Source organism: Pseudonaja textilis, chromosome 2, assembly GCF_049901715.1.
Source record: "Pseudonaja textilis isolate UNSWEBS1 chromosome 2, rPseTex1.2, whole genome shotgun sequence".
In the NCBI taxonomy this organism is placed as follows: Eukaryota; Metazoa; Chordata; class Lepidosauria; order Squamata; family Elapidae; genus Pseudonaja; species Pseudonaja textilis.
In genome coordinates this window covers 66666473-66682343 of record NC_141991.1, presented here as the reverse complement: position 1 = coordinate 66682343, position 15871 = coordinate 66666473, and the positions used below count along the sequence as shown (strand labels likewise).

General features: G+C 37.8%; 1 protein-coding gene across 1 annotated transcript in view; it reads right to left on the bottom strand.

Annotated features, from left to right (window-relative positions):
* The window catches only part of RNF44 (ring finger protein 44), a 77746-nt gene that overhangs the window by 29302 nt on the left and 32573 nt on the right, over positions 1-15871 (bottom strand). The gene's annotated exons all lie outside the window — the stretch shown is intronic.

Genomic DNA, 15871 nt, shown 5'->3' with positions numbered 1-15871 from the left:
CTTATTATTTCAAGACATCCATCAGGACAAACCAGATATGCCAATACAGGCACACCTGCTGGTTATTTTTTCAAATAACCTGGGGAAAGGGAGGAACTGATCAAGGATGATCGTATTTGTGGTTCATAAGACAACTTTACTCCTCCTGCATTGCTGATTCAAAAGCATAAAGCATTTTTTATCCATCTCTTTAACCAAAAATACTCTTGGAAAACTAAAAATGCCTGCTCTTTAAAAGCTTCACAGTGGCTTTAATGATTAAAGTTCAAACCGTGAGTTCAAGTCCCACCTTGGAACATAAAAACTAGCTGAGTGACTTTGGGCAAATCAGTCTCTCTCAGCCCAACCCATTTCACAGGGGAACATAGGAGGGGGAAGATGAATTGGATATGTCAGCAGCCTTGGGATGTTTGTAAAAATAATAAAAGCAGAATATAAATAAATAAAAAGGAGGGGAGAAAAGCCAATTGTGACTTCACTTTGCTAGTCATCTTGTCCAAATCACTGAGACAAAGTCATCTGCCACTTAAGAAACAGCAAGCAAATAAGCTAGAGATTGAAATAGCACTTAAATACCAACCACTCCACAGTGCTTTCCCACATTCTGAGTGGTTTAGAAATGCTTCTACCTAACCAAACTGAACAGCATTTGGACATTCCTAAAGCTAATTTTTTAAAAATTCCAGGCAAACATACTGTATGTCTCTTCATTTTAAGAAAATATCCAAGGAATTATAATGTACGGTTTAATTTCCCTTTATTTCCTTATAATTAAATAAGCTTTAAGAGAACAGTGGGTTTTCCAGAATCCTTAACAGCCTTACAAAGCTAGGCATATACATTATATCTGTCTACCAGTAGGAGTTCTCCCATTTATTATAACACATTCTCTTCCCAAGTTCGTAGAAAGGGGGAAGGAAAACATTGACCAGAGCTATCCTTACTATTATGTGAGGTAAACCATTCTCTAGTTTAGAAAACTACCCCCTTACCAAACGGGGAGGTGGGGGGATGACAAGCTACCTATTTTATTATATTTTTATCAGCAAAAGAAATATTTTGCTTTTCTGTCTTGGTATCAAAAGGATTTGTGTTGCCTCCAGTTGTGTCAGTTATCAACAGTCATGTTATAGTACTTCCACTCTAGTAACTCCCCAGACACACACACACACACACACACACACACACACAGTCAAGAGGAGACAAATAACCATTTAGACTTGTCTGCACTGATCCCATCTTTGGCCTAAGAGGCAGGATCCATATCAATGTTTCTTGTAAGTTCAGAATAAGTCTCAGCTTGCTCTATCATCAGCAAAGCCTTGGATTGCTCCTATGGAAGAAGAGGTGGAACCAATAATTCTGTCACAAGAATCAAGTATCTCATTAAAGTATCTCATTAAAATGTTTGGATTTTGTAAGTGCAACTACAGACAAAAATGAAATTTATAAAATGAAAATTTTTCTTCACAGCAAAGGAAGCAAGAAAAGCAAACCATGATCAAATTCAGTTGACCAAACATCACATATTACAGGTCTGCCTGCATATCAAGAATTTTGGAAGAATTGAAAACACAAAATCACACAAAGCACTAATGAGCTTTGCTAGACTTTACCTATTAATAGCAGAGCATACTTGACAATTTCCTCTATTAATCAAATTATTTTCTGTGACTGAATAAGAATGTTTTTGTGACATTCAGTTTTTAATAGATTATTCATCTGTATAATACTGATCAGATATGTTGGTCACCTCCCTAAATGCTAATGTCTACAAAGTAGACAAGATTTAAGTTCAACTTCTAGGAACAACGTTAGTATTTAAACACTACCGTTTGACTTCCATTAAGGATTGATAATTTAATATCCAAAACAATTTTTCTGATGAGCAAGAAATTCTTATCACATATTTCATGTCAACAATTAACCAAGAATATTGTAGTAAGTCTTGCATAAAACCACATTTATTGTCATACTGTCCCTGGTCTAAATAGTGACATATACACATTAGAAAAATTGAGTGTCTTCAGATTCACTACACCAAATCTCTTATTTTAAAAGATTGTTGCAAATGTAAAAGATTTTTTAAAATGCTGATTTCACCGTATAAAATCAGGTTTTTTTCATCTGATTTGAAGAGGAAGTGAGAAAAAAACCCAGAAATGTATGTGATGTTAATTAATCTGACAGCTTTGAAAAGAGGACACTGTTTTTCTAATAATTTACTTGAGCTACGAGAAATGGCTTTGTTATGTCTTAACAAGGCACTTTGTCACGTAGAGATGAAGTGATTTTTTTCCTCTTTAAGGCAAAGAGGTAATAGTTTGCTTCAGTGACTCCTTCACTAGGGGTAGCTTTGATAAGCAAATTCAAAACCTGAAAAGTGTACATCTGGCATTGCGAGTAGTAGTAGTAGTTCTTGTAGTTCTGTGCTGTTACGGATAGGTCTCCAAAACAATGTGCAATGTCACAGACTGAGGTACTTTAAAAAGTTAAAGTATAACTTTTGGATTATAATAACCAATGCCCTCTGAAGCACTGACGCTATTCTTTTTTTTTTTTAAGTGTTTTAATTAATTTGTAAATCAATGTGGGGCAGTATATAAATATATAAGTCTAAGTGCTATTGCCATTATTATTTGTGCTGTAGGATTCTGGTCTTTAGAACCATAGTTGCTTCTAAGGGGAATCTTGTATATTTTCAATTTCTGAATACCCATCCAATGAAAACAAGGGAGAGAAATAAGCAAAAAAATGTGCCACAATCTCAATTATGAGCAAGGCTCTGATTTTATAAAGTATTATTACAGCACTTTGGATTAACAAAGGCAGGCAATGCTCTTTTTCCTTTAGGAGAAAAACTTTTGAAGTGGAAGGGTAGATGGAACCACCACATGTTGGAGAACTGGATTATATTTTGTAGACTTAATTTTATTTCTGGAGGATGTCTATAATTTTCAAATATTTGTTGCAGTGCTTGGAGAATTTTCAATTTAAATACTCAAAGACATGAGGGGTAGGATGGTAGCTGCTTATCATCCAAACAGGAGGGCCATCTTCAACCAACTTCTGCAAATATTAAAATTTGACTATATGTTAAAATCTACAATTTTGGGAGGGCCCAGTATCTTCATTGAGAATGATGCTGGCAAGACTATGAGCTCCTAGTCAAGTCATCCTTCCCTGTAAACTTCGAAAATTAGTTTATTGGGGAATGTTGAACTTTCATAGTTATATCTAAAAGCTGATGTGGCCAAATTGAAGCCTTCATATTGAAAGAGCATATCCACATTTTATGAGGACCAGTACAATTGGAGATGAAATATGAGAAGCATTTATATATATTGCACAGGCCTTCCCCAATCTGTTATGATTCTGAACCAAGGAAAACCTAAAATTGCCAAAATAAAATAAACTATTCTAAATTTGATGTTTAAGAATAAGAGAACTTGGATGGTATAAGCAGATAGAGTTACTTGAGAAATGATTTATGGCATAAAACCACATTAAGAACTGGAATAGCAGTAATACTATGACCAGGATATTGTTATGGATCTGTCCCACTTTATAATGGAATAACTGAAATAATTTGTCATGTTAGTTATATATAAATTATATGGAAAACATTGAAGATTCTCAATTCAAAGCCCAGAAAGGGTAAGTAATGGGTGATTGGAAGGAAAGGTGAATGTTTGAAAGATGGAATTACCAGAAGATTTGGATTGGATAATTGCAATGGTTAGTTGTAGAGTTTTACCGGAAAAAAATGTTTATTTTTAGCACTTTTTCACAAATTCCACAGGGAAACCCATTGGACAGATGAGATCAAATTCAGATTAGCCACATGATAAGAATTAGAAAAAGAAAAAATGAAGTCCATAAAAATAAAAAATAAATGACAATGGCTTTCAGAATAAGCTATCCTGATAGAAAGGAAAACTAATAGGATAAAACCGATGTACAAGAAAATATGACAGCCAAACTATCAAGTAAGAAAGGACAAAAAATCTTTTAAGAATGTTACAACATAATGAAAAACAAGGAAAGATGCTTTTAAAAGATCAGGTAAGTCACAGGAAAATTTACAGTTATAGTAGGAAAATGGAAGTGCAGGTATTGAAGAGATCTACAAAAGGCAAAGGAGGATAAAGGTGTTTGACAGGCACTACTAACTGATTGCTTTACAAATGTCATTCTAGAACAGGGATGTCAAACTCAAGGGCCCCCGAGGTTAAACACACCCCTGATGCAGTCCTCAATGAAATCGAGTTTGACACCCCTGTTCTACAAGGACAGAAACATTTGTAGCAAGAATATGTTCAGGAGCTGACTCCATTAGAAAATGACATAATAGGCTTTTGAATAGAAAAAGGATGAGTACAGATGAAATAATCACTGAACGACTTAGGCTGCAAGAGGTGCTAATCTAAGCAACATAAAAACACATATGGAAAAGACTGTTCATACAGACTGGAAATGATTGGTGAATACACAGTGGAAATATACAGATAACATATTAATCTCTTTAGCCAGGAACAGCATTTTCAATTTTGCAGTGTTCTCAACATTTTAGTAGGTAAGTTTTTCACTCTTTTAAGATTCTATTTGGCATAATGCAATAGATATGAATGTTAGTCTGTAAATTCATCCAGTGACAATTTCAATAATAATACATTCTGATGCATAATGACTTAGAAGTAAGATTCATGAAATGCAAGAGAGCTTCCTCCCATAAATTGCTTCAGATTGCACAGACATTATCTCACTGTCCAAAACGAGGCACTTCTCAACATAATGGATCTATCTGCAAGAAGCACACTGACCAACTGGATGAACTACTGTTAGAAATATAATTAAAATAACAATTGCACTGACACTATTATGGTTTGGCTTAGTATATCACCCAAACCCAGATTTGACTTCAGATTATACTATATATATTAAAGTTAATAGTGGCTTCTTGTAGATTCTGTTGTTTTAACTCCCAGTCTTGTACAGCATCCATTTCCAAACAAGTTAATTCCTCTTTACTCCTCAGATGGAGATATAATATACTCTGGCATCTCCTACTTTTGTGTATTTTGGGTACCATTTGCCTTCTTGGTTTTTGAGGTATTTTATAAGGAAATGGAGCCCATGAGACCCAAAAAGTTACTGAACAAATTAAAAAAACCAGGATGATGGGACTTCCGGTTTGGGCTTCGGTGATGGACCAAAATCGCGATCATCCGCAGTTTTGGACTGTGCTTGCCACTGGAGAACCTCAAGCCACCCAGATTCGTGGCTGAAGCCACCCCGTAGAGGTGGTGAAGAAGGGGGAGCTGTCAGCAGAGTTGAGGAGAGCCGCATCTCCTCCTCAGCTGGCCATTACTCCCTTTCCCATTGCAGCAGTGGTCAGAAATGGCCACCTCGAAGAACCCGACCGGACCAGATTGTGCAGGAGGAAGTTTAAAGGAGAAAGTTTGACTGACCGGGTTGAATGGAGAACATCTATTTAAGGTACCTGGAACCTGAATTTTAAAGACTAATACCATTCCTAAAAAAAGATTTTAACCTGAGAAAGGGAAAGGAAATGGAATTGGCTTTTTTTCCTCTAACATCGACAGTTTTAACTGACTTGGAACATTAAGAAGAGATTCGAATAAGACATTGATACTAATCCACTTTGACATTAATAGGCTATTTCTAGCTGAAAATAAAGTGTCAAAGGGAAAGGATTCTTGGATAATTTAAAAACTTTCTTCAAAAAAAAAAAACAAGAAAGAAAGAAAGTGGAGGGGAAAAAGGAAAAAAGAGGGTGGAAACTGGAAAATGGAGGAGACCACCTGGAACTTTAAAAAAAATTGATAGTGGAATTTTAACAAGGCTTGCAAATGATACATTGTAGCTGAAACTTTGTTACAGGAGAACAAAGCCCCTGGAAAGAGAAAGTGAGAAAAGAAGCAAGAAAAAGTTTTGGATTATTGGATGATTCCTGGAACTTTGGATGGAGGATCCTAATGAAATACAATAAAATCAATTGGGGGTTGTTTAAATTTTTTTTAAAATGGCATCACTTCTTTAAGAGTTAAAAATGAGACTTAAAGAACAAAAAGAAGAAGCACAAGACGGAAGAGGATCTTTTGGCTTCATATTTCAATTTTGAGAAATGGAGATCTTGAACTATGAAAAACAACAAGAAACGCTGGCAGAACAAGAAGGGCGGGAGAACGAAGAAGCCATCTTCAATGACCAAGCAATTTTAAGCAGGGTAAAAAGGGGAAAGGGGGGAAAGGAAGTTAAAAATTTAAGTACTGAAGCAACAACCCAAAAAAAGAGTAATTTGAAAAGTAATCATAATATCAGGAAGAAGCAGAAGGGAGAATCAGATAGAAAAGGGAATAAAAAGGTGAGGGAGAAGAAGAGAGGGAAGAGGGAAAGGAAAAGAAGCTACAAAGCATACAAGAATTAAAGATATAAACCTATTTAAAAGACCTGTACAGAGACAATGGTTAAAATTTAACTTGAAAGGATTCTGCGAAGGTGCATGGGATAACACTGTTATATAATATGTTAGATGATTAAAGTGATAGAAAAAAATTCTATTGATGTGTTCTATTGAATATTTGTAAAGAGAGTAAGGCTTTCAATGATTTAAAAAGAATGTTTAAAAAAAACTGAAAAGAAATATGGAAGATTTTTATCAGTTGATAAGGTGAACTTGAATAATAATAATAACTTTATTGACTACTGTTAATAACTATTGTTTGGTTTTTTATTTAAAGACAGTAACAAATAAAATATGAAATATACTATAAGGATGTAACTTAAATTTTTAAATAAGATTTGAAAAAAGATACAAAGATACACTCCAGTCTAGTAATTACAGGGGAAAATTTGTTTTATGAGAAAAGATAATATGAAATTGGAAACAGGACAGACGAAAGTATAAAAACATTGATTAGAAAGATTTTAAAAATTAGAAAAAGATATGTAATTGAATTAAGAAAGGAATGAAATAATCTAAAATAAGGCTATAGGAAGTAAAGAAAGGGAAAAGCTATTGAAAAAATTGTGAAAATAGTTATAAGATATGGATTAGAATATATAAGATAAATATGTATTGAGTTCATGTCTGTATGGAGAAGTGATAACCCGGGGCCACGCTGTTCTCAAAAAAAGATATTTTATTTGTATTTGTATGTTTTGTGAAAACTTAAATAAAACTTTTATTAAAAAAAAAACAGGATGATAAGTGTTCATTAGGTAAATATGTTGTGTGAATGCTCTCAACATCTGTGACATAATCTGAAGATCTAGAACTTTTTCTAAGCCTCTGGGAGGCCAAAAAAGGCCTGAAACCAGCCGAAAAATCAGCGGTGAAGTGCAGTGCAGGTAAGAAAGTGGCGGGGGAGGATTGTGTGTGCATGCGCAGAGGACATGGGTGTGCATTGCATTCTGGGTGCTGGCACGTGAGTGCGTGCGTACTAACACGTGCACAGTTTTTGGCACAGGAGCCCTAAAAGGTTAGCCAGTACTGATATATAAGCTTCATGGCAGTAGAGAGCTTTGTTTTCCCAGAACCATTCTAGGTGAATGAATGATATAATGCAATCAGTTAAAACCTCCCATCATAGAGACAATGAACTGTATTTTTAGTATTTGCTATGATGTTTTCCATTTCAAAAGCTCGAGTATAAATTTACACAACAGGCATAACTATTCTGTGTCCAATGATTTTAATGACTCCCTTTTACTTAATAGCCTAAGGAGACCTTTATTAGATTAAATCTAGACCTAATTACATCAACATTCCTAATGCTCATCCCTGTACCAACTCTCAGATAAGCACAAATATAGCACAATATAACACATAGGACACCTATCTTCCACTCCTCTCAACAGCAGCAACTTTCAGGAATTCACCATAGCAATCTTAGCAAAGAGTTGCTGCCAGATTAATACTTTCCAAAGTGACTTTAGAATCATTTATTTGAGGTTTTGAAAATTTTGCGGTAAATTGTACCCCTCTGTCTGACATTATTCTACAAGGTACTCCATGTAGTCTATAGATATGTTTCACGAACAGCTTTGCAAGTTTTTTTGCAGATGGGAAATCCTTTGCAGGCTATAAAATGGGCCTGCTTAGAGAATAATTTTAGTCCAAATGATCTTATTCCCTTCACTCTTAGGTAATTCAACAATAAAGTCCATTGCAATCTCTTCCCAAGGTTGGGTTGGTTCAGCGACTTGTTGCAGGAGGCCAGGGGGTTTTCCAGTTCGGTGTTTCATTGTGGCACAAATTGAGCAACTTTTTACATATTCCTCGACATCAGGTTTCATTTTTGGCCACCAGAACTGTCTTCTCAGTAAATGTAGGGTTTTTAGGAATCCGAAGTGGCCTCCCAGCCGGGAGTCATGGCTATGCTTTAGTACCAGTAGTCTTAGGTTGTGGGTACATAAAGCTTAGTCCCTTTCCCAGCTAGTCCATAATTCATTGTCAACTTGGTTTGATGGTCCCGGAACCAAGGATCAGTCAATAGGGCCGTTTTCAATTCTGCAGTCAGCTTCCAGGTGTTTGGGGTTGTGGTTGGCTTGGGCGCAAGTGGTCACTTGGCCTGCCGATTGAGCATCTGAAATTAAGGCTTGCACTATTTCCTCTCGGTGGCTGTCAAACTGAGGTTTCCTGGACAGAGTGTCCGCCAGTACGTTTTTCCCTCCGAGGATATATTTAATCTTGAAATTGAATCGCTTGGGTCTGTTTTTGGGCAATAATCTCCTAGGGGTCTTTAGAGCCTCGAGGTTCTTAGGATCAGTCCATACCTCAAAGGTCTCTGGCACCCCTTCTAGAAAATGCCTCCAAGTCGACAAAGCCGATCGTACAGTGAATGCTTCTTTCTCCCAGACCGCCTACCTTTGCTCTGTGTCTGTCAGCTTTTTGGACACATAAGCGCAAGGCACCAGTCGGCCTTGAGAGGCCTTTTGCAGCAAAACAGCTGCCACCGCTACATCACTTGCATCTGTTTGGACAATAAAAGGCTTGGTCGCATCTGGGTGCTGGAGGATGGGCTCAGCTGCAAAGAGGCATTTTAAAGTCTTGAAAGCTTTCTGACAGTCCATAGTCCAAGCCAGGGGTTGATTTGGCTTTGGTTTGGTGGGTGACGGGCCTGTTTTTAATAGCTTTGTCAGCGGGAGGGCAACTTCAGTAAAGGATTGAGTGAATTGTCTATAGAAGTTGGCAAACCTCAAGAAACTTTGAAGTTGTTTTCGGGTTCTGAGGGGTTGCCAGTCCAGCACCACTTTCACCTTTCTGGGGTCTATTTCAATCCCCAGGTTGGATATTCGGTAGTTTAAGTAGTCCAGCGACTCCTTGTGGAATTCACATTTTGAGAGTTTCACATATAATTTTCCGGCTAGAAGTTTTTCTAGAACCTGTCGGACCAATTGAACATGTTCTTCCATGGTTTTGCTGAAGATAAGGATGACTTTCAGGTACACAAGGACTCCCCGGTAAAGGTGCGGGTGCAGCACCTCATTGATGAGCTGCATAAACTCTGCAGGACCCCCCTGAAGTCCGAAAGGCATGACTTTGAATTGGAAGCTACCCAGAGGGCAGTTAAAAGCAGTTTTCCACTCATCTCCCTCTTTGATGTGGACCCGGTAGTAAGCTTCCCTGAGATCTAGCTTGGTGAATACTTTGCCCTTCGACAGGTGGTTCAATAAGTCCTTCATAAGAGGGAGAGGATACATGTTTCTGACGCATACAGCGTTCACGCCTCTAAAGTCAACACACAATCTCAACCTGCCATCTTTCTTCTCCTTGAACAATACGGGGGCAGCTAATCTTGATTTGGTATGCTCAATAAAACCTCGTTCCAAATTGCTGTCGATGTATTTCCTTAATTCGGTCATTTCAGCAGGCATCATGGAATACATCTTTGGTTTTGGTAATTTCGCCTCGGGCTCTAATTCTGTGGCGCAATTAGTGGCTCGATGGGAAGGTAAAACATTACATTCTTCTTCACTGAATGCTTCAGCCAAGTCTTTGTATTGGTCGGGTACCTGGGGGTTATCTGGGAGAAGGTGGGATGCCATGGATGCTGGCTCAGGCTCTGGGTTCAAGCTGACTGGTGGCTTTGTAGTAGGTGGAAGAGGGGGCAATGGGCCCGGTCCAATGAGGAATTTCCTGAATCCATCCTCCCATTTGATCGTTGGGGCCCATTTGTCTAACCAAGCAAGTCCCAGTATGATTGATTCTGACATCTTGGGGGCCACTATGAAGCATATGAGTTTGTGATGGGGCCCTAATTCCATCTTGATCAATTCTGTCATTTGTGTGGCTGGGGTCACCCAATTAAGGTTCTATCCACTTGCTCAAATCTGATTGGGCGTTTTAGCAGGTTAGTCTTTATGCCCAATTGTTCAATGATGGGGAGTCTGATAAGACATCTAGAACACCCAGTATCAATGACAGCTTCTAACTCCCCAGCTTCCCCCGTATTTGGTACCACTAACTTGACCTTAACTGTAAAAGGTATGATGGGATCACACACCATTGGGTCGTCTTCGCAGGTTTGGTGCTTGGGGATGTGGTGTCGGTCCAGTGGTCCACTGCTCCCATCTGCACAGAGGGGGCTTTCCCAGCTGTGTTTGGTGAACCAGCCCCTACCTGGAGGTCTTCCTTGATTCTTCCGATCTCTAACAGTTGTATTAGGTGCTGGCTGCCATTGGCATTGAATCCACCCCAGCCTGGATAAAATCCCCACCCTGGAGGGATACTCTCTGCAGGGGGCAAAATTCCTTCTGGAAAATGAGGGGACTGCCTGGGGGGCTGCAACCTACCTCTGTCAGTTGATGCTTCTTTCTGGCTTCCACCAACTGGCATCTGTATAGTCTCCTCGTTCCTCATGATACTTGGTAAGTGAATATGGGTGGTCTCAAGCTTCCATCCGTCCAGACAGACTGTGAGGCCAAACCTGTCACCTTTAAATTCTGGAACTGTTGATGTAAATCTGTCCTTGATGGACTTCCAGGAATAATCTGGGGGTTGTCTTCTTGAGAGAAATCTGACCCCAATTGTCTCTCTTCCCTCCAATCTGACAGAATAGCCATATGCCTGGGGCTAGAGAAAGATTTCTCTTCAGACAGCTGGGTTACATCTGGGTTATAACAACTTCTTGAGTTGAAACACTTTGGTATAGCTCCCAAATCTCTTTCTCCAACTGCCATCCTGAAAGCATCCATCATCTCCTCCAAACAAGGGCTGGCAGGTTCAATTAATGCTCTGGAGGGAGGCCCCCCACACACTCCCCCTGCAAATCTCCAACTTTGGCTGATTGTTGATCTCTCTCCATTTCTGGGAAAAGAACTTCAGGGTATCAGCCAACCCTTGCAAAAATAAAAAAAATGGGAAATAAATGTAAGGCATCCAGAAAGTATCCATGATATCAATCACTCCGAGACATTTTCTCTCCAATTGATTTGTTTAGAAACAGATCTGGCATGTCAAAGGCAATTTCCCAAAGTGAAAATTTTTCGCACGTTACACAGAATCCACCTTCTCTCCTCCCTTCTCTCCCACTTCTACATTTTATAAATTACGAGAACCAATTAACCTCCACTGGAATTTCCTAATACGCCATACAGAATAACCTTGAAGTTTTCAACTCCTCCAACTCTCTTTTAAAAATGTGGCAGCTGAATTTCAAAGCTGACACATTTCTGGTGTATAATTTATTTTTAGGTCCAACACTTCTTCACCATTGCCCTATTTTGTGCCAAAATTCTTGTATCTTCTTGCACTCCTACCACAAATGATATTAGGTGCCCCGTTCTTTCAAGCATTTCCGGCATATAGGTGATTGAGAGCTATACATTTTGGCTAACCTGGTAGGTGGGAGATGCCATCTGTAAAACATCTTAAACAGGTTTTCTTTGTAGGATGTGGCTAATGTAATCTTTTTATTCCGATCTCAAATTTTCTGCCATTGATCCAAATTTATGTTATAGCTGAAATTTCTGGCCCAAGTTAACTGGTTCTTTCACCTGCTCCTCATACATTTTATAATCTAGTAAATAGTTATACATTTTTTTTATTTTTTCTTCTCTGATCCTAATAATATTTTATCTAATATTGTATCTTGACAATTTATTCCCCATTCTTTTTTATCCCTTTCATATCTGGATTGTACTTGGAGATATGCCTACCATTCCAATGTTAAGCCTTGATGGTTAAGTTCCAATCTTCTGTTAGGATATCTGGTTGTAAAAGTTCGGATATGATATGGCTTCTAAGGGAGAAAGCCAGTTTGGAGTTTCCATATAGTTTTGCAATCTTATTTTATTCCAAATTGAGATTAGGGTTTGTTGAATTTTATGTCTCAAAAAATATTGGTGTGTCATATGTCTACTTGGTCACAGATAAGCATGCCATCCCTGTTGTAAATCATGCTCTTCTAAAAGTAAAAGTTTTTATTTTCCAAGTTTATCCAATCCTTAAGACGGCTGCTTGATAATATAGTTCCCAATCTGGAAAGCCTAATCCCCCTCTTTCTTTAGCGTCTTGTAAATGTTTTAATTTAATTCTTGGTTTTTTACCCTGCCACACAAAATTTACTGTTATTTTATTCAGATCTTTAAAAAAAAATCCCTAATTTAATTGGTATATTTTGGAATTAAAATAAAATTTCGGGTAGTATGTTCATTTTAATGGCTGAAATTCTGCCTATTAATGATAGTTGAAGATTATTCCAATTTTCTAAATCTGTTTTAATTTTTCTCAATAAGTTCTCATAATTATCCTCCTTAATTGTTGAACAGCATGCCAAAATATTAATTCCTAGGTATTTAATTTTTTGCACTATTTGAATATCTAATAGCTTAACCAGGTTTTCTCTTTGTTTGCTGGTCATATTCTTAGTTATGATTTTTGTTTTTTTTCTTTATTTTCAAACCAGCTACTTCTCCATGCTGAGTTTTTCTAATAATATAGGACCTGTTTGAAGAACTTACAAATGTTTTAAAAACGCAAACAATTTAGGCAGGGAAATGTGAACACTGAGCCGGAATCGCCGCTAGTTCAGAGAAAGGAATTTTATCATAGCTTATTTAACCAAGAATCTTGTTAAAGCCTACTAGTGCTTTTCACAGCAAAACTCTGATATGGAAGAATAATGAGGGAAATCAACAAATTGGTTTCATCACTCAATGGCCTCAACAGAGCAGCATCTGCTGATGTTGTTAGCTGTATATGGCCTCCTAGCTCAGTGGTCCCCAACCGGTTCCATGGAGAGAGGTTTTTCCACAGAGCAGACGGAGGCTGGTTTCATGTGCTGCCTGCATCCCATGGATGGGGCTTCACTTCGCATCTTTGAGTGGCCCCGTTTCTGGCATGCTGCAGTCCATGGACCTGGGTTGGAGACTCCTGTCCCAGCTCCTTTAACCCTCCTATATAGGCATACTTTTCATGGTGTTTTCTTAATGTTCATAAACTGAGCTAATTAAACCTCTTTTTAAAAACCCCTTTTACTTTGACCAAGAAATCCATAGATCTTACTCCAGCAACCCTTCTCTCTTTGTTGACTAAATCAATTCCCTCATCTGATCCAGGAACTAGAGATTATAAAGCACTACCACCTTTGCAAGCTGCAAATATTTTAAACTATGTTATCCTTTGCTCTTACTTGTTATTGGAACTGTCTGTAAATAAGAACCACAAAAGTTATTCAGCAGTAGCAGCTGCTGAAGGAATCATTACTTCTACCATTATTTTTTTATTAAGCCACATTCAGTTTAGAGAGAGACCATGCTATTTATGCTTTATCAGACTCTTGCACTGAAGGAGAAAACAGGAAGCAGCTTTCTCCTGTAACTCTGTTTAGGACTCCCCTTGGCTGCAACAGGCATTAGAGCTATGCAGCATTTCAGATTTGAAACCAGAACTGCACTTCAGGATGCGCTTGATTAAAGGAACTGCAGGCAAGTGGCCCAGACAAATGTCCAAAGGCACTTGTAAGATTTGAGGTTGTTTTTCACAGCCCCAGCCCTGCTGAAGTCAGAAAATGAATCACAAATATACCAAATGCTAAACAGCATAGGTAAGATTGAGATGAAGATTGTGGGAAAGGTGTTTCTGGATGCGGCTCTTGAACAAATGTCCTAGGAATAGGAAAGATGAAGTTGAAATAAAACCTTCTGTCTCAGCCTCCCTCAAATTCTAACAATCTCTGCCAGCACAGTTCTTGAGCTGATTCAGAAGCACAGGCATGCTTTTGCTAAAGTGTTCCTCAAGCCTACTTTTTTGAAAAAGTGATAAAATAATCATTTTTCCTCCGTGGCAAACAGGAGGCCTGATTATCTTATTTAGGAGCAAATGGTTAATGTCAGGGTCCAACCCTAACAACCATCCATTATTTTTAAATTTTGCATAAGAGCATGCATACAACATGTGCCACATATTGAAGTTTTAACTGGTAGCACAAATCAACTATCCTCTTGACAAAATATTTTTGAAGGACAAATACAGTACAGTCACAAGTTTTAGAGCTATTTTAAAAAGCACTTAACTGAGTGTCTTTTTGTTGCTGTTATCTATGGGTGTTACTAAATTATCATTATAAGGAGAAATTCATAATATATCTGAAATATATTAACCCTAATATAAACAATGTATCAATATATCCCTCCCTCCTTTGGTTTTCTGAACTCTATATAGGTACTATCATAATGTTATAATCTGCATATTGATGTCATCACAGATTTACAACATTTGTGTCATACATAATTTGCATAGCATCATATATTGCAAATAATATAATTTGCATCATCTGCATCATAGCAATGCTTTACCTGACCCAGTGGACTTTTTGAAATAGATGCCCTCTCCATCCAATGTATTAGAACTAGAAGAAATATGTTATGCCTTGTTTTTGATACCCTTGTCAAATAACTGTTTAAAATTCTGATAGTAATCTAGCCCTAGCATCCCTAGTTGACTATCTACAATTCCCCAAATTCCAAGCAGCATAACCAGCGGCCATGCAATAAGATTACTTTGCCCAGGAATTGGTGATTAGGATCAGAATGTTTGCAAGTAGTTTCATAAATAAAACCTCCTTTCCTGTTCTTTATCACACTGTTGAGTGTGTTTTTCTCTAGCAATCTAATCAGTGGTATAGGAGAGGCTGCACTATTTTAACTGATGTTGTTAACTGGTAGTTGGAACCCTTTTCTGAGCTTCTGTCTATAAATCTACTTTTAGGATCTAATGTATTTTCTGCCTTGCTCTGTCCTAGTTCAGGCTGCATGCTTTATACACAATGGGCAGGTAGCTACAGTTTGTCGCATGTCTATGTTTCATATTCGTGTATATAATCCAACCCAAATTTCTTCATGGGGTTGTTAAAGGGATATTATGCAATGCTAAGTTCTTTGTGAAAAATAGGTTATGAAGTTAAACCCAAATGAAATATTATCTAGAGACTACTCAGTGGGGCAGACAACTTCTAGATGTCTTTTACATGTATTGAACTACAAAGTAATGATCAGTTGGCAAGAGCGCATTGCCTGGGTATGACAAAAGCTGCCGTCTAAAAACAATGGAAGAGATGTGGTTGAAAAACAATACTTTCTACTAATGCCCTTCAGTTCATCTTACATCAAGCATCTGCTCTCACATTCATTAGCTGTCCTAGTGTTATACCACTAGATGTTCATAGAGGCAATATAGAAGACGAAGACAAAGGACCACTGTCATTACCCAGAGGCCACCTCAAAGCCAGCATCTAGATATACCTAGGAAAATACAGTGTGCATTTATACACATTACTTTTAAAATAGAGAATACCGAAAATCCCATGTATTGTGCTTTATCTGAGTGGTGCTTTTTGTTTTA